Genomic DNA, 25,004 nt, shown 5'->3' with positions numbered 1-25,004 from the left:
ATTGTGAGGTTGCACCCTCCGTGAACGTAGTCTCAGTCCTTGGAGAGCAGCGCGACCACAATTTTTGCCCTTATGCACAGGCTTGAGCCACTAACTACCGTTCGGAAGCAATCGACGAAATATGAACGTCTTCCGCAGCACCAAAGGGCACAATGCTTTTTATCAGCCCATCTTTTTCCGTTCTCCTGTGGCGTGATCTCAGGGGAGAGCAACATTAACGTGTGCTTCAATAAAACGGCAAAGGCAAAGGGTCCCTCTAAGATCCCCACCCCCACCCAATTCGCCAATAGAGTCGGTGTCACACATATATATTTTCTGATCACGTTATGGCTGTACTAGTCAGAAATTTTGATACCAGTTAAGTGAGGCGTCTGCAATAGGGCCTGTACATTAGGCAGCCTCAGCGATACACTCCGGCGGCTTCTGCCTACTTCAGGCACTAGAGCAGCCGCCAGGCTGTAAGGGTATCGAAGTTTCTGACAGGTTCATTTGTTGTGTGTTCATCAGAGGTGCTTAGGTGGCGCCGACGGTGTTGGCGAACTGTGGGGTCTAGAGGGACCGTTCACTTCTTTTTCACGCACATGTTGCATTCCCACGTGATCATGCCGCAGGAGAGCGGAAAACACGAAGGCAGAAAGAGCGTCTATTGTCATTGGTGCCTCAGATGACGTTCAAATGTCGTCGAATAGTTTTGAACGGTCGACAGAGGGTTCAGATGTACATGAGAGCAAAACGGGATGCGATCACGTTCAGTAGGAATGCAGTAGCACAGTGTCCTTACAGGAGAGCTGAAATTTGCGAGGTGTCAGCAGTGTCAAGGGTTGTCAACAACTTCTTCCTGTTGCTCATCGCAATAACGTAAACCGTAGTGGGAATCAATGTCCGAGGGAAAGGAGTGGTTCCATTTACTTAACAAGAAGGAATAAACATGAAACAAAAACAGCATTTTCAGCAAGAACGTTATAGAGATAACTAAAACAATAATTTAAAAAGGCAGTTAGAAATATTTGTTAAGCAATATATTCCACACATTGAAGGATTATTTAGGTAATAAGAGTAGGGCTCTGGAAAAAGCTGTAACTAATAACAACAGCGATAACAAAACATGTTGTTTCACATAGCACTTTCACATTATGCTTTCCATTATTTTTTATTTTATGCGTAATTTTACTTTCCAAGCTATACAATGTACATGAATATCACCACATCCTCTTTCTGAGCTCAGCATCTCACTGGTTATAGAGGAATGCCGACTCAGTGTTACAAGTTAGCAGATTGGAAGATGCGGTGCACAAAATAGAAACCTGCCATTGTTAGCTATGTAGCTGATAGTGTATTTTATAAAAGAATTTGTGTAGTGTGCCATTTACACTATTAAATCACTTTGTAAAACAGCATTGTAGACTAGAGATAAGTCGAATGAGTTAGAACTGGTTGAATTCTGGGAGGGTCGGAGGATTCAGCCTTTATGCGGTCATTCTGGTATAGGTTTTCCGTTGCTTCCCTAAATTATTCCAGGAAAATGCCAGGATAGCTCCTACTATAAGGCTACGACTAACTACCTGTCCCGTATTTGTCAAATTAGAGCTTTAGGTACATAAACGCCTGCATATATGAATTACATTGTTTCTGTTCTAAAAAATTATATTACCAGTGCATGTCCAATATCGAAGTAAAAGTACCGTAGGAATAAATAACGCTACTAAAATGTAATCTGAACGCTACTAACCTTGCCGTTTCTGCCCTGCAGATCAGCAAATCCTTTGATCAGAGTAATTACTCTCTGGCACACTGATATGTTGGTTATCATGACGGTAGACGCCTTATTGAAGAAACCATACTGTAGCCCAAGGACATCTTCATCAAGAAGCAGAAGTTGTTCACGCAACCACACATCAAAATCGTAGACTCTTCGACAAGAAACAGTGAAACTTACGTAGATTTTCAAACACGTGATTTCATTGTTCTCCTCGTATCGGATAACAAACATTATTAGACATAAAAGTACTCCTTGTCTGCCTGACTGAAAGAAAATTCGAAATACTATCTCAAACAAGTAAAATTGCACAGTGACTGAAGATGCCATTGATGTTTACGCTGCCAAAACAACGATGAAAGGCGAGTATTTGACAACGACAGCCACTCGATCAGACAAAACGTCAGAAAAACCACTAAACGATCGTCGGCCGATCCCAAAACGAACATCAACAGGCAGATTAAGAATTGGTTGCATTTAAGTGTGTTTATTCTGCTTCTAGAGTTGTAATACGTAATACGCAGCTAACTTCTTATCTTTCCACATTTGATTTTTTTTTTCTCATTTTGGCCACAGATTTTTTAACGTATGTAATAAGTACTAAATTACTCTGCTCATTTGAAGAGTGCATAAATATAGTTATTAATTAATTGCATTGTGACCTCATTAAAATGATTCTGAACGAACTAATTACTGATTTCAAGATACGATAAGAGTCTTAAGTGATTATAAGCCATTGTATTAAGTTTCAAACACTTAATTTCGTCTGTACAGCAGAACGCTGTACAGGCATAGTAGCTGTTCAGTATGATGGATGTCGGAAGTGAGTTTGAAATAAAAACGTTAAATAAACTAAATTTTATTATGTTGTGAGAGTGTGGGTTACATAAGCGCTCTAAGGGCTCGTCTGGCCGGTCTGTGAGGCCGCCCACTATTCTAAGTGATCGCAGGAAGAGAGTAGGAATGATTGTCTGAATTAACTAGTGGCAGATCAAGAAGATGCAGAGCCAAAGACAGACGGCCTAATCCATCCGTCCTGCAAGGCAGGTGGAACAGAAGAGAGTGACCAGATTGTTCTCCTCACTCCAAGAAAAGAAGAGAACTGCGATGCTTCTGTCTGTATCGGTGGAAAAGATGTGACAGAGTGTCGGTTCTGTCTGAAGGTAAAAGCGTAAACTACCATTTGCCAGCAGCAGAAAAAAAAACATAGAAAGTGTCAATGGTATGACACAGAGCAAACAGACAGGAGGAGGTCAAAAAATGAACTGGATAGTGGCCTATTTTTACTTAATTTACATACTTTGGTCAATAAAAAGGGCAAGAGGCTTCCAGAATAGTGCAGATCGGCAGTACAGACAATTGCTGTTCCACTCTCTCAGTAGTGTGAGAAAAATCATAGCAATGAATGTAGCGTTCTTGACCAATCAGGAATCACTGCAGAAGGGAGTAGTTTCGCTTCCACTAATAGAAGTGGATAGACCAATGAGTCTACTGATTCACCTTATCATGTAGTATTAACTAATTCATGAAATAAATGTAGTTTAACTGGATTGGCTGCATGATAATAAGTTGACAGCACTGTGTTATCCATTGTCATCGCCAGCTCCTTGTAGCGAGTGAGTCAAGAATTCTAAGTTCCTTAATGTTTATTTGTACCCCACCTACTTACACGGTATCCGTGCCACGTAGTAATTAAGACAGGGTAGGCAATACTGATAGTGATTACTAATGCAAGTAGACAAAAGGTCTTTCAGTACCAGTGGTGAAAATCAATGACTAATGTTACTTTCACTGTTTACAGGAAAACGACTCACTTATGAATAATGCAAGGAAATTGCAAGGTGTAATCGTGATCAGGCATTCATTCAAATATTCGTTCAGGTTCCCATTTTATTTTCCGTTGCGTTATGAAAGCATACTCCTGAATATTTCAGCTGTGCAGGATCCGCTAGCATTAGCAATTCCTCTTCGGTAAAAATTTCGTACAACAGAGGAATATTTTCAGGGAATTTTTACTTAATTTATATACTTTGGTCAATAAAAAGGGCAAGAGGCTTCCAGAATAGACAGAATTAAAAAAAAAGTCAATCAAAGTGATGAAAAATTCACTTAAAATGTAAATTATGCCACCTACACTTAATGTATCATTACCTTCTACACATGAGTTGAATTGTTGCGGTGTTTACTTGGTGTAGCGAGATCCTAATTTGTAATTCGCTTCGCTTTTTTGCATAACGTCCTGATTAAATTATGAAACCGCTACTTATACTAATTATGATTAAATCTAATTGCTTATCATTTCATCGTATCTGGGTATCAAGTCATATTCCAACACTACTCAATCACGCTTACATTTTTGCTGTATAACATGTCTAATATTATGTTATAAATTATGTGCAGTGACACTCGCAGTTGCCTTAATAACTTCCGATTCACGTTCGCTCGTACAATCGTAGTTATCATCAGTATTAGTGCTGGAATTCATACTGTGACTCTTTGTACAGTATAAATGCAAATGTTAAAAATAATACATAATTCAGTTAAAGTACACATGAGATCTTCGTCCTGCTGAACTAATCTCGATGATGTGATGAAATCGATGTGCTTATTGTGCTTGTTATATTCGTATACCACAGTTCATATTTTTCGCATGTAGAAGTAATTTTATAACTCTCGATCAGCACAATTCGCTGCGGAAGTGGCTAACTTTAGTGTCTAATTTGTCAAACGCCACTCTCCCCCACACGTGCCATCCTACACCAGTGGCCATTGTGCTAAGCCGGACGGACAACATTCATGTTGACTAACAGCACCTGACTTGTGAAAGCTTTCAGTGTCATTTTAGCATTGACAGTTAAGTGTAAGGTCGTAATCTGCTGTAGGATTACATTTTTGTGTTAGCTATTGTAGCTATTGGTGTCAGTTTGGGTCTGAACAGTATGAACAATAATGCTATTTTGGTTGATTGATTGCACACGAGTCTTCGAGTCTTTTCTTTCAATTGTGATTAGTGTTAGCCGATCTTCAATATGTTCTTCGCCGTCTGAACAGAAGAGTATATTAACATTTGATATGAAGTGTGCTGTACTGGTCTATGTCCATTTTGTGAGACTTAAAATACCAATTTGGAAATTACCATTTCCATTTTGCTTTCATAGGACCATCATTTTCATATTCGATATGTGAAATTAGAATTTACTCTTCTGCTTTTGTGTCACTCATTCTGGTACAATTCAGGGTCATTAGCCAGCCTTAGTTAGTAATCACGTTTACTCACTCAGAGAAAACAAAATACTCATCAAAAATCGTTTATTTAATTGATTTTTGTTACAGAAATGTGCAAGAAAATAAATCTTTTTGGAGAAATTGAAAATTTTCATCACAGGTCTACAGAATAAATAGATCAGAAAAAGTGATTCAAATATAGCAGTAAGAAAGTACAACCATTAAGTGTTATAAATAAAGGGCTGTCATTTGTTCATACAAGCTCTGTATACTTGTAGTACATTTCTTTCCAGATCTCGTAAATTCATATTTATTATAAAAGCATTCATATTTTTAGGATTATAAGGTAATAATTACGACTTTTTTGCTTTAATTTTTATTTTGTCTTCCTTGTTAAGTTATCTAACATTGTTCCCTAGAAAGCGGAGTGATTCAACGACTTTTATCTGTCAACAATCTCGACTATTAGCTATCAATGTTCGTTGCTATTCTATGTTTTGTTACTCGCCTTTTTATCTTTAGCCCGTCTGCTACAGATTGATTGAGTCAAATATACACTGTATGCATGTAAAAATCATGATTACTACTTCTCTTTCGACAAGCAAAAAGTGAAGCTGAGCTGAAATGAAATAAACTGAAATTTTCCGCTTTCTACATGCATTCATTTCTCGTAACTAGGTGACAAGTAATATCATTCACATTAGTAATGTCTTCTGTCGTTTATTCGAGGTACGGTTTCAAACGTAAATATGTAAAATGTTCTGCTGTTCTTTATGTTTGTGTATTGATTTTGGATTTACTCTTTATGACATGTCATTTCACTACTGTCGTCACAGAAAGTAAGTGACAAGAAAAATTTGAGACAAGTTTGTAGAGACAAATACTACAGTACTCTATTGTAAATCACAAAGTAGTAAGGGGTGAACAGTTGTTAAAAATAAGAGATTGTGTACGGAATATTTGTGGATTCGAACTGTACACAGAAGATACTGCAGTTTACTTGTAGTTCATGAATATCGACATAAATTTATAATGCATGTAATTAGTGAAGTGAATATAGGTTCAAACGTACAAATGATAACAAATAATCAGTATTCATCAGGAAAAATGCAGGATTTTGGAAGTTTAATGTCACAACCTTGTATGCAGTAGCTATTGAAACTAGATATTATCATCGTGTCAGTCTTCGAGAAACTCCTGTTTTTAATATTTGTAAAGACAAATCCATAGTTTTGAGCAGAAATACATATAGAATTGCTAGAAAGAGACACATTTGGCCAACAGTACTTCATAAACAGGACTGTAAATAAGATGAAACAAGAGCTCTATCTTGAAGAAAATATTAATAATAATAATAATAATAATAATAATAATAATGATAGTAAAGCTGAGATATAACAAAACTGCTGTTGTTAATGACTTCGCCTACGGATAATGCCATAAAGTATGATGTCGGAAATATATACGTAAAACTTGTACTGCTCTGTCCGTAAAACAGTTATTAACAGTAAATAAAAGCAAAATTGACTCTCCATGTAATCTGCGTTATGTAAAAAGAGTAACGCGAATTTGCGGACTAAAATACAGACTGTTAATTATTAAATTAGCCTTGTTCCAGAAAACAGCAGAAAATATTAGAATAACTACCTTGCAGAAACATAGCATATGCCTTTAAACATTCTGATGGTCTTTGAGGAAAGTAATAAAAGCGATGTCAACTATGTTGAAAAGATAATGATACCGAAATATTCAGATGTCCGAGCACTGTATTGTTTCAGGCAACGTATTTCTAGACAAAAGGCACAGTCTTTTGCATCTGTAATAACGGCATTTAAAATAACTTTCCACTTTTTTTTGTGGAACCATAAGCAGACGTACACGGCACTATTGTAGACGCCGGGAGTACCTGCCTATTTAATCTTTTATCTCGCTCAAAAATGGAAAAGGTTCCCATTGTGCTTACTCATAAGATTACTGACATCACAAGAGCAGGGAATGTATAAAATAATAATTTGGTGTAGTATAAAACAGGAAACCCAGTACTATCACAAATTTTTGGTACCTGTTTTGATAATAACCTACATTATTACTACTAATTCTGCAGTCTTTCCAAACATTATGCAATAACAAAAAATAATGTTGGAAAACTATTCTTCTTTAATGCTGAAATAGCCATGAAATAAGAAATGATTTATGATTGAAAAATAAATGACGTTGTTTAATAGGTCTCACACATGAACATTTGTTGTTCAAAATACACATGTGAGCAATAAGGATATCACACTTTTCTGGAAGTATTTTTTAAATTTACAAATCTGAAAATTGACATTGTCATAAAGAGTTGATCAAAAGAGTAACCTTAAAGTTTCTTAATGAACAGATTTGTCTGCGCCGAAATTCCATTGCGTATTCTGCTGCTTTCCCTTCTTAGTGACGTGTCATGTGGTGATGGGTTCTGCCAAACAATTTTTTGTTTGTATGCAGGCAAAGAAGTGCAGCTGCATTACACGTTACGACACAAATGTGCCCATTGAATATTTGCTACCGTTAGCGTGATGTGATGAGCCAAGAAATGAATCCATTGTTAGTATTAATTTATTTATTTATCAGGTTCCGTGGTACCATGCGAGCTGAAGCTAGTTGGTCACGGAACAATTCAGTGCATAATTTAGAGAATAATAATTACAACATTTATAAGTAAAAGAAAATAAATAATTTATAAAATATGAAAAAATAGAAAATACGGATAATAATGCGTTATGAGGTAAATTCTGAACTACTGAGAGGAACTCATATACAATATAGAGGGGGAATACCGGAAGACAACTTTTCAGCTTACAATTGAAGAATTGGGGCTTATCACTCTTTTTGTCAGTTCTGCTAGAAATCAATTAAAAATGAATGCTGCTGAATAGTGCACACCTTTCTGTACAATGCTTGCGGAAATATTACTCAACTGCAACTCGTTTTCTTATGTAATGTCCAGAGAATGAAAGTTGCAGTTTTTTTCGAATAAGTCAATATTGTCAACAACAAATCCCATGATGCGGTACATGTACAGGCACGATGCATGTGCAAATGTAAGTGTTGTGAATTGGTAATTCATGTGCTTGTTACAGTGCTTCGACTCTCTGTCCAGATTGGCCTGTCAGTTCACGAAATGAATTCAAACGACAGCGATTACTCTTCATAAGACGTGAAGTTATTGATAACTTTGGCTGAATGTAGCACCACCTATCTGGAAAACAGGAGCAAAAACTATAGACAGAGAGGGTGGCCACTGGTAGGTGGGAATGGACCTTACAGAAAAGCCGCAGGCTTCGTGCAGTCAATAGGAACTATATATGACGTTGTACTATTATTGTGTTAGCGATAGCACGATTTTATGCTGAGGCTTTGATAATGCCCTGACTAGCAGCTGTACCTTAGACAAACAGCAGTAGACAGCTCGAACTCTCAGATTTAATCACATTTCAGCTACAACACCATTTTGTAGCAGATGGTACCTACCTACGTAAATAGCATAGACCCGAGGATTGGCGTTGTTGGACAGCAACTAATGGGTACAGTTACAGCAGTAGAGCTGCTGTTTCTGTTGTGGCCCTCAGTCAGTCTTGTGCAGGCTTCTTCAACTCTGCATAATTACTGCGACTAACATTCAGTTGATCCTGTTTGCTGGTGTGTTGTGATGACGGCTTGGTCTCTTCTGCTATCCCCACCTCCACCTCCCCTTCAAATTCCGAATGCAGATTTTACTCCATTACGAAACAGGCAATTCCTAGAATGTCTTAAATGTATTCTTTACTCAAGTTATAACTTACTTTTCTTTTCTCTCCGATTCGATTCCGTACCTTCCCATTAATTATCTGATGCAACCATCCAATGCTCAGCATTACACCGTTGCACCACATTTGGAAAGCTTCTTTTCCCCACTTTTTTTGCCGTTCACTTTTCATTTCCGTGTGTCGCTACAGTCCAGAGATATACTTTCAGAAAAGAATTCTGAACAACTACTGTTTAACTTATGTTGATATTCATCTTATAATCTCTTTCAAAGACACTATACACTCTATTCAACTGATCTTCCAAGTACTTTTCCGATTTTACAGCTATGTATTTAGTATAAGCCAGTTGGGTCATATCAGTAGAAAATAGCTACTACAATATGTTTTCATCTGTTTTGTTCTACTTACAAAATATAGTATGCTAACTATGTTATACATTTTTGATCTGTTTTCTCGTGGGTAGTTTACTCTGATTTCACCATTTCGGTATAGAGATATACCTGCATTTATCCGATCGAGCTACCGCATTAGTTGCGCACTGGACTCGCACTCGGAAGAGACAGGGATCAATACCATGTTCATCCATCACAGTCCATCACAGTTGGCTTTTCCGTGGTTTCCCTAAATCGAATAAGGCAAAAGTTAGGACGCTTTCTTTGTAAAGGAAACTGTAGAAACCTTTCAGTATCTTTGTCCAGTACGAGCTTATGCTCCTTCTGTCATGTCTTTCTCGTCGACAAACTTTAGAACCTAATCATTCTTGTCCCTCCCTACGTAGAGTTTCTTACCCTTTAGCTGAAACTTCCGTTGTGATACACTGATGACCATTAAAATTGCAACACCAGGAATCATAGGACAGCAAACAACGAAATACACTCCTGGAAATGGAAAAAAGAACACATTGACACCGGTGTGTCAGACCCACCATACTTGCTCCGGACACTGCGAGAGGGCTGTACAAGCAACGATCACACGCACGGCACAGCGGACACACCAGGAACCGCGGTGTTGGCCGTCGAATGGCGCTAGCTGCGCGGCATTTGTGCACCGCCGCCGTCAGTGTCAGCCAGTTTGCCGTGGCATACGGAGCTCCATCGCAGTCTTTAACACTGGTAGCATGCCGCGACAGCGTGGACGTGAACCGTATGTGCAGTTGACGGACTTTGAGCGAGGGCGTATAGTGGGCATGCGGGAGGCCGGGTGGACGTACCGCCGAATTGCTCAACACGTGGGGCGTGAGGTCTCCACAGTACATCGATGTTGTCGCCAGTGGTCGGCGGAAGGTGCACGTGCCCGTCGACCTGGGACCGGACCGCAGCGACGCACAGATGCACGCCAAGACCGTAGGATCCTACGCAGTGCCGTAGGGGACCGCACCGCCACTTCCCAGTAAATTAGGGACACTGTTGCTCCTGGGGTATCGGCGAGGACCATTCGCAACCGTCTCCATGAAGCTGGGCTACGGTCCCGCACACCGTTAGGCCGTCTTCCGCTCACGCCCCAACATCGTGCAGCCCGCCTCCAGTGGTGTCGCGACAGGCGTGAATGGAGGGACGAATGGAGACGTGTCGTCTTCAGCGATGGGAGTCGCTTCTGCCTTGGTGCCAATGATGGTCGTATGCGTGTTTGGCGCCGTGCAGGTGAGCGCCACAATCAGGACTGCATACGACCGAGGCACACAGGGCCAACACCCGGCATCATGGTGTGGGGAGCGATCTCCTACACTGGCCGTACACCACTGGTGATCGTCGAGGGGACACTGAATAGTGCACGGTACATCCAAACCGTCATCGAACCCATCGTTCTACCATTCCTAGACCGGCAAGGGAACTTGCTGTTCCAACAGGACAATGCACGTCCGCATGTATCCCGTGCCACCCAACGTGCTCTAGAATGTGTAAGTCAACTACCCTGGCCAGCAAGATCTCCGGATCTGTCCCCCATTGAGCATGTTTGGGACTGGATGAAGCGTAGTCTCACGCGGTCTGCACGTCCAGCACGAACGCTGGTCCAACTGAGGCGCCAGGTGGAAACGGCATGGCAAGCCGTTCCACAGGACTACATCCAGCATCTCTACGATCGTCTCCATGGGAGAATAGCAGCCTGCATTGCTGCGAAAGGTGGATATACACTGTACTAGTGCCGACATTGTGCATGCTCTGTTGCCTGTGTCTATGTGCCTGTGGTTCTGTCAGTGTGATCATGTGATGTATCTGACCCCAGGAATGTGTCAATAAAGTTTCCCCTTCCTGGGACAATGAATTCACGGTGTTCTTATTTCAATTTCCGGGAGTGTATTTTACTCGTTGTGTGTATACAGCACAGTAGGAAGAACATGTTCAAATGGCTCTGAGCACTATGGGACTCAACTACTGAGGTCATCAGTCCCCTAGAACTTAGAACTACTTGAACCTAACTAACCTAAGGACATTACACACATCCATGCCCGAGGCAGGATTCGAAGCTGCGACCGTAGGGGTCGCTCGGCTCCATACTGTAACGCCTAGAACCGCACGGCCACTCCGGCCGGCGGAAGAACATGTGATTAAGTCTGTAGCCGAATGTTAGGTATGCAAGGCGCGATATTTTATATATTGTACTGATACCTCTGGCAGCAACCGTTTAGGCATCTTCTGTAACTGAGCTTAGAATGAGGTACGGGTACGTCAATATATGCTGCTTTCTTCTATGTCAGACGGCATCAATCGTAGTGGCTGACGAGTGTTGACGTGGCAGTTCTGGGCAGGTTATGGCCAGATGTTTTGAATGGGTGGGAGATCTGTAGTACGTGCTGACCAGGGCAAGAGTAGAGCATCCTTTGTATCGACGTAGGTCAATATAGTACAGGCAATACGTGATATTGTGTTATTTTGCTGAAAGATAACGTCACGAAACCTCGAAGACAGGGCATAACCACCGGTCTAAACGCGGTGGAAATGAAAGGGATGCTGTTCAAATTCCCAGCTATGCGAACCTGAGGTGCTATTGTTACAAATACAGAGCTATGTATTTTGGGGTGAGCAGCTGACTACTGCAGATCCTGTCCCTGACGACCTGCAGGAATTGAAATTTTCCCACAATATGATGTGAATTTAAAGGAAATCACTACGGGAGACCTATTAAGCATGAACGTGTGCGCACCGCACTTCACACAGACACATTAATAACTTCATCCATCAAACTATGAAGGGAACCTAAAGGTCACTATCGCCATCTGGTTTATTGTCAAAAGAATAAAAAATGAGTTATCCACGAATCAAGAATACAAACATTTAGCAAATGGACAAGCGATTGCAAATACGAGCTATAGCCCTGGCAGAGGTGAGTGCACACATAAAAGAACGATATAAAGCTACACTGAAGGGAAAAAATCGCAACACAAAAAATAATTAATTCAGTGTCACGAAGTTTCTGAAATACATTTGTCTAGGTAATATATCTGAGTGATTAACATTGCAAGATCACAGGTTAATGTAAGCGCGAGATAATCCAATGAAAATGTGAAATGATGGTACATTAATAACCGGGATAACATCCAAAATGGTAAATACAAACGTGTGAGGTGCCGGTTGTTGGTTTGTGGGATGGAGTTCGATGCCAGTTTCACTTGGTCGGAATGCAGGGACGGTTAATGCTGGTTGTGGATGACGCTGTAGTTGTCGTCCGATGATGTTTCGTATGTGCTTTATTGGAGACAGATCTGGTAACGAGGCAAGCCAAGGTAATACGTCGACACTCTGTAGAGTATATTGGGTTACAACAGCAGTATGTGGGTGAGCGTTATCCTGTTGGAAAACACCCCGTAGAATGCTCTTCATGAGTGCTGGCACAATAGGTTTAAATTTGCAGTTAGTGTGCAGGGGATAAACACGGCACCTGCTGTTATACGGTATCACAACTCAGCCCGTAACTCCAGGTATAGGTCCAGGACGCAGAAAGGTTGGTTGTAGCCTCTCACCAGGCCTCCTCCTAACCACGACAAGCATCATTATCACCGTGGCAGAACCAGCTTCATCAGAAAACGCCAGAGACCTCCACTCTGCTCTCCAACGAGCTCTCTTTAACACCACTGAAGTCACAAACGGCGGTGGTCTGAGTCAATGAAATACAGGCTACAGGGAGTCTGGCTCAGAGCAGTCCTTGAAGTAATCGATCTGTAACTGTTCGCTGTGTCACTATGGTGCCAAGTGCTGCTCAGATTGCTGCTGCAGTTGCGCCAGTGCGCTGCGCTAGTGCAGACACCGATTAAGATGGTTTCCATTTTGGTAGTGTCACGTGGCCGTCTGGAGCCCGGACTTCTCCCAACAGTACATTCTCGTGAGCACCGCTACCAGCAATCATGTACAGTGGCTACATTTCTGCAAAGTCTCTCTGCAATATCGGAGAAGGGACACCCAGATTCTCGTAGCCCTGCTACAAGACTTCGTTCAAACTCAATGAGTGGTTGATAAAGGCTTCTTTCTCGCGTTAAAGGCATTCTTGACTAACATCAACTCTTCACGTCCAGTCTCAAAGGTAATCTAAGGTCAACGCTGTTACAGCGTGTATTTAAAGCAAACCTGATTTTCATCCTCATAGTGACGGTGCTAGCGGCAATCTTCTAGAATTGACGCGATATTTGAATAGACATCATCTTTCAGAAGTGGAAATACGCTTAGCAACTTTCCTTTATGTCGCACAATTCCATCTTGAAGCTGCGATTTTTTGCGTCAGTGTACGTCACGAATACGGTCAATTATTGTGAAAAAGGTTAGTGATTTAAAGAAATGTTCCCGTAAAAGCATGAACGAATACCAACACTCTCGCCTAAGTGCATGATGGGTGTAACTAGTTGACTGTGAAAATTGGACCTGCGAAATGAAACCATGATTCAAGTTAACTGACTTAGTGCTCTCCTTACCTCAGAGCTGCAACAGTGGCCGATACTTACCATTCCTAAGCTGCGCGAGGGCAGAACACAGGTGCAGAAGTGGGTGGAAGTTCAGTTTGCTCCCTCTATCCTGCTCTAAGTTTGAGACACGTCATTCTGCAGCACTGAGACCAATGTACTGCTTAAAGTCTTGTAACAACTGTCGTCTGCTGTACCCCTGAGGCAGATGTGTTCCCAGATCTCTCTACAAAAGTTATCTAGTTCTGCCAGCGTCTGAATATCACAGGCCAATTGCAGCAGACGTTGTGGGTTCTGAATGTTGATAGTTTCATATCCAACTTTAACAATAGTTTTTTATCAGTGCGGGGAAGAAGGCAAGAAAACTCTGCCCCTATATGACAAGGTCTCAGTCATGGCCAACCAAACGACCTGCATATATGCATTCATGGGAATTCTCCCCCCAACGCCGAAAAGATTACTATGAGCCAACCACAGAACCCCTTACTAAAATTTGAACAAGCGTTCCAGCAGCCTGTGACTGGGGTTAATAGCTGTAGTTCGCAACGTCCATATAAGACAACATATGTGTGGCGCAGTTGTTAGATCGGTTATCGCTGCTAAAATGGCAGGGATTTTCCCGTACGACCATTTCACGAGTGCACCGTGAATATCAGGAATCCGACTAAACATCAAATCTCCAGCAAGAACGGGACCAACGACGACTGAAGAGAATCGTTCAACTTAACAGAAGTGCTACCCTTCCGCAAATTGCTGCATATTTGAATGCTGGTCTTTCAACAAGTGTAACTCTTCTGAGTTTAAACAGTTCCGCTGGTCACCAAACTCCCCAGACAAGAATATTATTGAGCAGCTCTGGGATACCTTGCAACGTGCTCTTCAGAAGAGATGTCCACCCTCTCATACTCTTACGAATCTATGGATAGCCCTGCAGAGTTCATGGTGTCAATTCGCCCCAGCACTACTTCAGACATTAGTCGAGTCCATGCCACGTCGTGTTGCGGCACTTCTGCATGCTCGTGGGGGCCCTACACGATATCAGGCAGGTGTATCAGTTTCTTTGGCTCTTCAGTGTACTTCATGACTCTGTGCTGAAATACGAATCTTTTGCTTATCGAACGATACAGTACACTCGATCACAATTGGAAGTTTCTTGCATACCATCTTTTGTGATGTTGCAGTTTTAATTGTCAGTTCCGCAGTTGTACTGAAATGCAGGAGGATATGCAACAAATTGACGCATGGTGCAGGGAATGGAAATTGAATCCCAATGTAGACAAGTGTAATTTGCTGCGAATACTTAGAAAGAAAGATACTTTATCATTTAGCTACAATATATCAGGTCAGCAACTGGAAGAAGTTAATTCCATAAATTATCTGGGAATAGGCATTAGGAGTGATTTAAAATGGAATGATCATATAAAGTTGATCGTCGGTAAAGCAGATGCCAGACTGAGATTCATTGGAAGAGTCCTAAGGAAATGCAATCCGAAAACAAAGGAAGTAGGTTACAATACACTTGTTCGCCCACTGCTTGAATATTGCTCACCAGTTTTGGATCCGTACCACGTAGGGTTGATAGAGGAGATAGAGAAGATCCAGCGGAGAGCAGCGCGCTTCGTTACAGGATCATTTGGTAATCGCGAAAGCGTTACGGAGATGGTAGATAAACTCCAGTGGAAGAGTTTGCAGGAGAGACGCTCAGTAAGCTCGGTACGGGCTTTTGTTGAAGTTTCGAGAACATACCTTCACCGAGGAGTTCAAAGGGTTCAAATGGCTCTGAGCACTATGGGACTCAACATCTGAGATCATCAGTCACCTAGAACTTAGTACTACTTAAACCTAACCAACCTAAGGACATCACACACATCCAAGCCCGAGGCAGGACTCGAACCCGCGACCGTAGCGGTCGCGCGGTTCCAGACTGAAGCGCCTAGAACCGCTCGGCCACTCTGGCCGGCTCACCGAGGAGCCAAGCAGTATATTGCTCCCTCCTACGTATATCTCGCGAAGAGACCACGAGGATAAAATCAGAGAGATTAGAGCCCACACAGAGGCATACCAACAATCTTTCTTTCCACGAACAATACGAGACTGGAATAGATGGGAGAACTGATAGAGGTTCTCAGAGTACCCTCCGCCACACACCGACAGGTGGCTTGCGGAGTATGGATGTAGATGTAGATGTAGTGGAATTCCTCTTTAAAGCTATATGACACTTCTTTAGTAGGAGAAATAAATTTGTTTATAGTATTCAGGACGCACTATTGTCAGATGGGTTAGAGGGCGGTTCAGACTGTAACACACCAAATAGAAATTATTTTTTTAAAAAAGAATGAACCAGCTGGAACAGAGTTGTCACTGTGCAGCTGGGTGAGCGTAGGGCGCGCTTTCAGAGGATATGTGCTGGCGGAGCGGACTCCCTGGCCTTAATGTATGACGTCGCGCGGCTGTAATCGCCACCCTGTGGCGGACGGCTGGCCTGCTCGCCGCGATCTTCCCCGGCAGCGCCGCGGCTCGCGGCACGGCAGGCGCCGTTAAGTGAAAGCATTAAGTGCGAGAAGAATGTGCGAACAACCACCTGCCGCGGACGGAGAGCGATGAGCGGGGCTTACGGGAGAAATACCGCGCCCCTTGGCTTGCGGTCCGCGCCTCGCCGGCGACGACTGTAAATCGAGGGGATCGCCCGAGCGGCGCGCTCTTCTCAGTGCCGGCGCGGTGCTCCGTTATTTGTGCACTCTCTGGTCCGGTAGGGGAGGCGTAGAAAATGCTAATATCGCCCCCAGAACGTCGTCTATTTCACCAACGACGGAGCGCTTATAGCGATGTTGTCAGTGCGTTAACAAACCTGATGTAAGGTCTTGCATTTGTAACCGACGCATATTATAAAAATGGATGTACGTATGCTATATGTATGTTGCACGTTTCTTCTTAAACTACTGGACCGATTTCAACCAAATTTGGTACAAATATCAGTTGCTGTCTGGAAAGATTTCCTGTGGGGATAAGAATCACCTAATTATCAAAGGGGTGGGTCTGGTGAGAGAAAGCAGCGTAGCCCACGACTCGCTAATACCTTTACTGTAGTCATCCAGCAATTGAAAATGAGACTACTTAGTGACTTAAACAAACTTTGCACATAATGTCAAATCTGTACGAAACTTTTTCTCGGTGACAACACCCGCAAAAGATGAAAGGAAAAAGATTGTCGTTTATTACATTTTCGCTATTCATGCAGTAAAACTTTCACCTCAAGCATGAAGTTTTAATTTATTACTTCTCTACTAACTATATTCGCGACACATTTTGCAGTCAGTATTCAGATATACTACTGAGTGTAGTATGTAATTGTACGAAACATTGTTCAGGAGACATGGCGTCATAATCATTGGGATGCGTGACAAACTGCTGCACGATGCATGATGTTTTAATTTATTGCCTCTTTACTACTAACTCTATCGATAAAAATATGGAGCAGACAGTATTCGCATTACCTGTTGTCTGTACATAACGTCTTTGATTTGTAATCAAAACGTCTTTGATCCTGGGAACAAAACCCGCCACCGACTAAAGTTTGATTAATAATCAGCAATGGCGGCCGAAGACTTCCGGTGTTGGAAGTTACCCTCATTCTGCCAACGGCCTAGCCAAAGAGGACGGAGCAGCGGACAGAGGTTCAGGGCACTCTCTTGTCATTGGAGTGGGAAAATGCCCCTAAAGGTGCAAGAATCAGCAATGATCAACGGCTTGAGGATGCAGAAGGCAATGGAAACCACACATAACGTTTATGCACAGGAAATGTGGACTGTTATTGAAAAAGTATCATGATGATCTCTCCATTTTTCACAAACCACCAGAAAAGTGGCTTCAATATAAAAGCAGGATCTGGTCATGGTGCAAAATAATGAACGTTTTAGCAACTGGAGCGGTTATTCATCAGTCCACTTCACACACTCAGCTCACATTAGGACCAAGACGACGATATTTGGTTTCTATTTTGTGTACTGAAACTTCTCATTTGCTTCCCCAAAAACTGTGCAGCATTCCCCCATAATGAATGACTTATTAAGTTCAGAAAGAAGATAAGATGTTAGTGTAATCCATTGCAGAGTTTGGGTTGTTAAAAAATGAAAAAAAGAAATTATAGTGCAGAAGTGAAAAGACATATGAAGTATTATTATTTACTCGTGTTATATTTGCTTATCAAAGCTATACTTCGTATTATCTAAGTAATTATTCATTCTGTACAATTTATTGCTCAACATGTAATCTTTGACTGGCTTTTCGAACAACTTTGCTTTCGTAGTATCTTTAATCATGTTTGGAAATTTTTGGCACAACTTTATTATTTGATGAAAAATTCTCTTTTGAGTTTGTTTATTGTATGTTGGTAAATGAAAATTCAGTTTAGATCTTGTTACATGATCGCGGACAGAGCTGTTTGAGCTGTAGTTATCAGGATTACTTTTGTTGTGCATAATTCATTCTACATCTACACCTACATCTACGTGGCTACTATGCAAATCACACTTAAGTGCCTGGGAGAGGGTTCATCGAACCACTTGCACAATAGTTCTCTATTATACCACTCTCGAACAGCACGCGGAAAAAAACGAACGAGCGAGCTCTGATATGCCTTATTTTATTACGATAATCGCTCCTCACTATGTAGTTCGCGTTCGGAGGAAAAATTTGGTGACTGAACTTTCGTGAGAAGATCCCTCGGCAACGAAAAACACCTTTATTTTAATGATTTCCACCCCAAATACCGTATCATGTCCGTGACATTCTCTCCACTCTTTATCGATAGTATAAAGTGTGCTGCCCTTCTTTGAACTTTCTCTATGAACTCTGTTAATCGTATCTGGTAAGAATCCCACACCACGCTGCAGTACTCCAAAAGTGGACGGACAAGCGTAGTTTAGGCAGTCTCTACAGTGAAGCTGTTACGTCTTCTAAACGTCTGCCAATAAAACGCAAACTTTGGTTTGCCTTTCACACAACATTTTCGATGTCTCCTTTTCAATTTAAATTGTTTGTAATTGTAATGCCTAGGTATCTAGTTCAGATCTCATTCATTTATCGTGTAACAGAAGTTTAACGGATTTCTTTTAGCGCTAATGTGCATGACCTCACACTTTTCATTAATCAGGGTCAATTGCTAATTTTCGCATCATACAGATATCTTTTCCAAATCGTTTTGCAATTTGTTTTGACCTTATAATAATTTTACTACATGATAAAGGACAACATCATCTGCAAACGACGTAAGATGGCTGATGAGATTGTCTCCTAAATCGTTTATATAGGTAAGGAACAGAAGGGGACCTATAACATTACATTGGGGAACTCCAGAAATCACTTCTGTCTTAATCGATGACTTTCCGTCAGTTACTACGAACTGTGACCTCTCTGATAGAAAATTACGAATCCAGTCACATAACTGAGGCTATATTCCGTAAGCATGCAATTTGATTACATGCCGCTTGTGAGATACGGTGTCAAAAACCTTCTGGAACTCTAGAAATATGGAATCAATTTGAAATTCCTTGTCAATATCACTCAACACTTCGTGAGAGTAAGGAGCTAGTTGTGTTTCACAAGAAATATGTTTTCTAAATCCACGTTGATTGTGTATCAGTAGATCGCTAAATATACTGCAAAATGTACCCACAAAGTGTGGCTAAAATCGCCATCGCCATTTTTGAACAGACATTTTCAATGAGAATGATTAGTATTTTCGGTTATTATTTAACAGATCTTTTGTTCAGCTTGAAAATTGTGTTCATATTTGGTGTATTTCTTCCCCATAAAATAAGTGCATAGCTACAGCTGAGTGTACTATGTATGAATGGTATGTAACTAAAAGGCGCTGTGTAGCACACACTGATGACAGGATTTTGAGGGCACAAAGTAGTCATGACATTCTGTTTGCACATATCTTTGTACATTCATAAGTTTCTTCTTCTGTTTCTCCAAATAGAAGGTTTGAGTACAGAAGTATTTCTCACGTAATGTCATCATTTTAGTAAGATCATCTCCACCAATTATTCCATAACACAACGCAGAAGATCTTCACTTATGGAAAATGGCAAGTGAGACGTCAGGTACATTCAGAGGTTGGTTAAAAACTACCAATGGAATTAATCATGCAAGAACATTTCTGTTTAGTTGGAGGTGGGTGTGACGTGTCGCACATCCGACCAAGTACATACCTAATGACATCTACGTCAACAGGGAGTTAAACTCCTTATTATTATAGATCTAGGCCACCTGACGGGATCTTGTCCCGCTCTCGGCTCTGCTACGTACGACCACTCGAGAGGGACTTACAAAAGACGCAGCATTCATTGTCGTGTTCTGGGGCCTAAGATAAAGAGAGGTGACTCGTAAAGAACTTGCCCCAATGCGTAGTAACGATGAGGTTGAGCATGAGTGTGTGTTTATAATCTACTACTACTGTTTGTGTCCTACATAGCTATAGAATGTAAAATAAATCAAGGCAATCATTCTTAACAAGGGAAACATAAAGCCACCTCCTTCTATCGTGGTTATCACTCTGAGCACTAACACGAAGGTTTCAAATTTCATTCTCGTAAACATCATCCGATTTTTCTGTGGTGGATGTGTCCGAAAAGGGGCTAACCTAGTCCTGTCAGGCCGAATGAGAACCTACTTGCGTAAAATAAGGAAAGCGAAATCGACAATCAAGGCGCCAGAGACAAACGTGTAAGAAATAAAGGGAACTGTGTCAGACGACATCGTTACTGCGACTCCTAAACTAGTGGAGCGAGTGCAGATGAAGCTGCAGGTACCATGACATCTCCACCTACGTGTAACGTAGTCTTATGCTCCGACTATCAACAATATTTGATGGCAGGATGTGTAACTATCGCTGTATGCATAACAGCATATCAGATGATCTCTGAGAATTTCAGTCCAATCGATATGTGAAAAGTTATCAGTATTGCTCTGCATAACGAATGACTGCAATTTTAAGCGTTTACTGATGTCATCCCGTGAGGCCAAATGAAAAGCCATTTGATAAAATAAACAGCTAAATTAAAACGCATGCCGACGAAGCGGCATCAAACGGGTAGGCTCCCACCAGTCTAGGAGTCGCACGATATTTGTTTATTTACGTATTGAAAAAAATGACAGGCAAAATCAAAGATTGTTGAAATATTCCAGTTATGCTAGTTCAAAATGGTGAGCTGCTTTTAAGAAGACAGAACTATCATACTCTCCCATTTAAAAAATAAAAATGAAAATGGTTCTGCAATCACGGTGAACAGATGACCTTCAGTTTTTTACGGGACCGGTCCTCCTCTTTCATTAAGTCCTGCTGCTCATCCTGATCTGCTGGTTGAAGTCGTTATAAGACTCATGATACCTTTTCACAACCCGCCTGCTGTAGAGTATGCGAAATATAGCTCCAGAACATGATAATTCTTAAGGTTTTAAGGGTGGAAATCTATAGGGAAAGCTGAGGAGGGAAGGAAAATAAGTTATCAGTTGTTGAGGATATCATAAAGTCATTACAATCTCTGAAGTTGATTTTTCCTGACCAAAAACTACTTAATTATCATAGATTTTCGGTTTTCGTCGATATGAACGTGAAAAAATGTTGAGAAATACAGATTTATCAATTTATGATTTAGAGTGAAATGGTAGTGTATAGAACGCAGTTATCAAGTGAGAAAGTCGGAGAACCAATTTATAGAGAAAGCTCTAGACATCGGTCCATTAATTCATAAACGAATGGTGAGCATGAACGTCGTGATTCATCGTCTCAGGATAACGAAGAGATTAGCTAGCTGCCCGTTTTGCGTGTACATTTATGGATGCGCCGCCAGATCTTTCCGTTGTCGGTAACACTATCCCCTTACTAGGTATGCAGCCAAGCGGTACCGTCAGACTCTAGTTACGAATGATGGTAGTCAAGTTTAGGTTTTTTCTGAGCGCCCAAGTGACGCACTCTCAGACAGCCAATGAGCGTTCAGTAGTTTCCTGAGGCTCTGTTGCGAATGTCGTAGCTAATGCTAGCATTAAACGTGAGCGTAGCGAACTATTTAGTGAATCTTTATTCGATTTGTTGCGAGTTGTTATCGTTGACCGTGGTGGTAAGCGACAAATTCTACACAAGCGGTCGAGACATATAATTTGCAGGATACACGCTTTCTTGAAACGGAAAGTACATGTATGCGCAGTTGTCTCTTGGAACCAGCATCACTACAGTCTTCATCCGTGCGTCGCCTTCGTAAACCACCAACGTTCGTGATCCAGACTGCAGTGTAACTTTTATAACCAGCGAGAGACTACGTGACTGCGAAACTGTTGGTCACTCGTCAAGATTACGCTCATATGTATGATACATTACACTACAACACCCTATTGAAGAACGTAAAATGGTTCCAACATACTAAATTTATGTGGAGTATTACATACACACTGTGGTGGCCAAGCGGTTCTAGACGCTACAGTCTGGAACCGCGCGACCGCTACGGTCGCAGGTTTGAATCCTGCCTCGGGCATGGATGTGTGTGATGTCCTTAGGTTAGTTAGGTTTAGGTAGTTCTAAGTTCTAGGGGACTGATGACCTCAGAAGTTAAGTCCCATAGTGCTCAGAGCCGTTTGAACCATTTTTTTTATTACATACACATTAACACAAAAAATACAATTTTTTTATCTATTACATAGATCTCTCTATGTGATGCACATTTTATGACTTCTGTTTCATTAGTTCGCGATCAAGGTCACTCATCAGACTAAAATCACTGTTACAACTAGTTTATTTGCATTCCTGAAATTTGTAAGATGCTTTTGAACATTTACGAAAAAAGATAACTGCCCAAAGTGCAGATACTATTTTACACCGGCGCACATAGATATTGTACAGACGTTGTGATTGTTGGACATATTAGAACCCCTAAAAACAGATTTACACTACAAACTGTATTGCCCAGTATTAGACTCCCATTACTTCGGAAAACAATAGAACGTGATACACACGTCTGGACCGCCTCTCTAATTCAGGTGCGAATCTAGGACGGATTATTTTTTCGCAGCTTTGTTACTTTCGTACCTTTTTGTAATGGCACAGGACCAAGAGGCGGAGGGTTGGTGGCGAGTATAGGGGGGAGACGTGGACGTGGGAAAGTCGAAATGGGAGAGGAAATAGTTCAGCTATTCATGACGCCACAAGGTCAGTCCCTCCGTGTATGCTTATGTGGCATGAGCGTGAAATAGAGACGTCGAGACAGGAACTCATTCAAAACGCCATCGAGACGTGCAGATTTCTGGCATTATGGTTCAACTCTTGAACAGTGTTTCTACTCTTTACTTAATGATCTAAATTGCTCAAAAAGATACACAGACTTTAGGCACTGCTCTAAGGGAACACTGTAACCAACCTGTAAACGAAATTTTTGCATTATATATGCCAGCCTAGAGTTGTATCGACGCTATCACCGACCTTACTATTCGTAAAATACAGCGTTCTCGATCGTTTTATATTTTGCGAATTGTTGGTCGCACCTGCATAGCAGCGTGACATTACCACTACGTTGGCCATCTTTCGTAACTTATTATTTTCGATTCACAAGTAAACAGTGATATAAACATTTTATAAACTACTTTTCCATACCCGCACCATCCTATCTCGACGCTCCCACTGACATTGTAGAAAAGGTTTTTACATAATGGGACGACCAGGGAAAAGGTTTGGCCCCCCTCAGGCCTAACGGCTGCCACAATTCTTCTGCAGAGTACTAGGCATTGCGTAATATTAATGTACAATACCATTAGAATGACCTCAGACGATTTACATTTCTCGTTCTTTTGTATACTTATGGCTATAACAGTAGAAAAATTCACAATAACAGCTTCACGAGGTGTTGATTACATCTCATTGTACATGAGAATGATTAAATATTCATAAACGAATCAAATTATATTTCAATAACACAGTACGAACAATGTGAAGTAACACAGTTCCATCGTAAGGGCACACAAACGGTAACATTATTGGTTTACACTTCTTAGCAAGTCATATCAGATGATCTTCCTGAAAAAAAAAGAAAAATGGGATAGTAAAACACTAGGAAACCAAATTAAAAATGAAACCAATTGCTGTGCACAACTATAAGTACTTGAATATATTATGTGGCAACTCGCCAGTTGAACTGGCCCAGAGAAGGGGCTCACAGTGTGAACATACATACACTCTGATTGTTGAAACCTATGGTTACAGTTAATTGTGTAATAGAACAAAGCTGGTAAATCCTAAATTGCAAATATAATATTAAAAATGCTTGCCAAGTGCGAACCAAAGGAAAAAGAAAAACAAACAAAAGAAATTAATTTTATCCATTATGGATGCTGTAGAAATCCGTGACTGTTCCTTTATAGGGGATTAGAAAAATTTCCGCTACCAGTCACAATAAAAAGTTATTTGTATGTCCCACGATCGGTTTAGGGCTGGTGCCTATCTTCAGGTGTTTATATATTCATGTACATGTTTATGTTGTTGGAGATCTCTGCACAAATACAAAAAAAAATTATTTGCTGGTGACTAGACAGATGCAAGTGGGACAATTGCAAGTGGCAAGGCAGCATTTGTCGAAAATACATCTGTACTTATATAAAGATGAAGCATCATTATTATAGTACGCTATGGTGACAGTTTTTCCACTTAGTTGCACACTTGTTATAATTTGAAACTAGTGGAAAAACTGTCACCATAGCATGACTATAATAATGATGCTTCAGCTTTATGTAAGTACAGACATGTTTTCGACAAATGCTGCCTTGCCGATTACAATTGTCCCACTTGTATCTGTTTAGTTACCAGCAAGTAATTTTTTTTGTGTTTGTACAGTGACCTTCAGCAATATAAACATAAACATATACATGAATGTATAAACACCTGAAGATGGGCACATGTCCGAAACCCTTTATTGCGACTGGTAGCGGAAATTTTCCTACACCCTATAAACAAAAGAAAGGCAATAAAGAAAGAAGAGACATCGCAAATTGAGGTATTCTATGATACAGCAAAGGAAAAGGTAAAAAGAAATAATAATAATAATAAATAAAACTGTAAGAAATTCTAACAGCTACATTTTCATTTCAAGCATACCAGAAGACGTTTCGCACCGACAGAGACAAAAATTCATGGAGCGATCGAATTCATGATGCTATTATTCAATATCAGACACTATAAGAGTCAGGTAGCCTAGCTTTCTGAGAACATTTGGGTAACGGTAAGGATTTCAGAAGAAGAGAAAACAGCGTTAACCACCTGCTACATAAAAGGGAGACAAACAAAATGTTAGAAATTGCACAAGAG

This window comes from Schistocerca americana, chromosome 1, assembly GCF_021461395.2.
Source record: "Schistocerca americana isolate TAMUIC-IGC-003095 chromosome 1, iqSchAmer2.1, whole genome shotgun sequence".
Taxonomy (NCBI): domain Eukaryota; kingdom Metazoa; phylum Arthropoda; class Insecta; order Orthoptera; family Acrididae; genus Schistocerca; species Schistocerca americana.
This window is presented reverse-complemented; position numbering follows the sequence as displayed.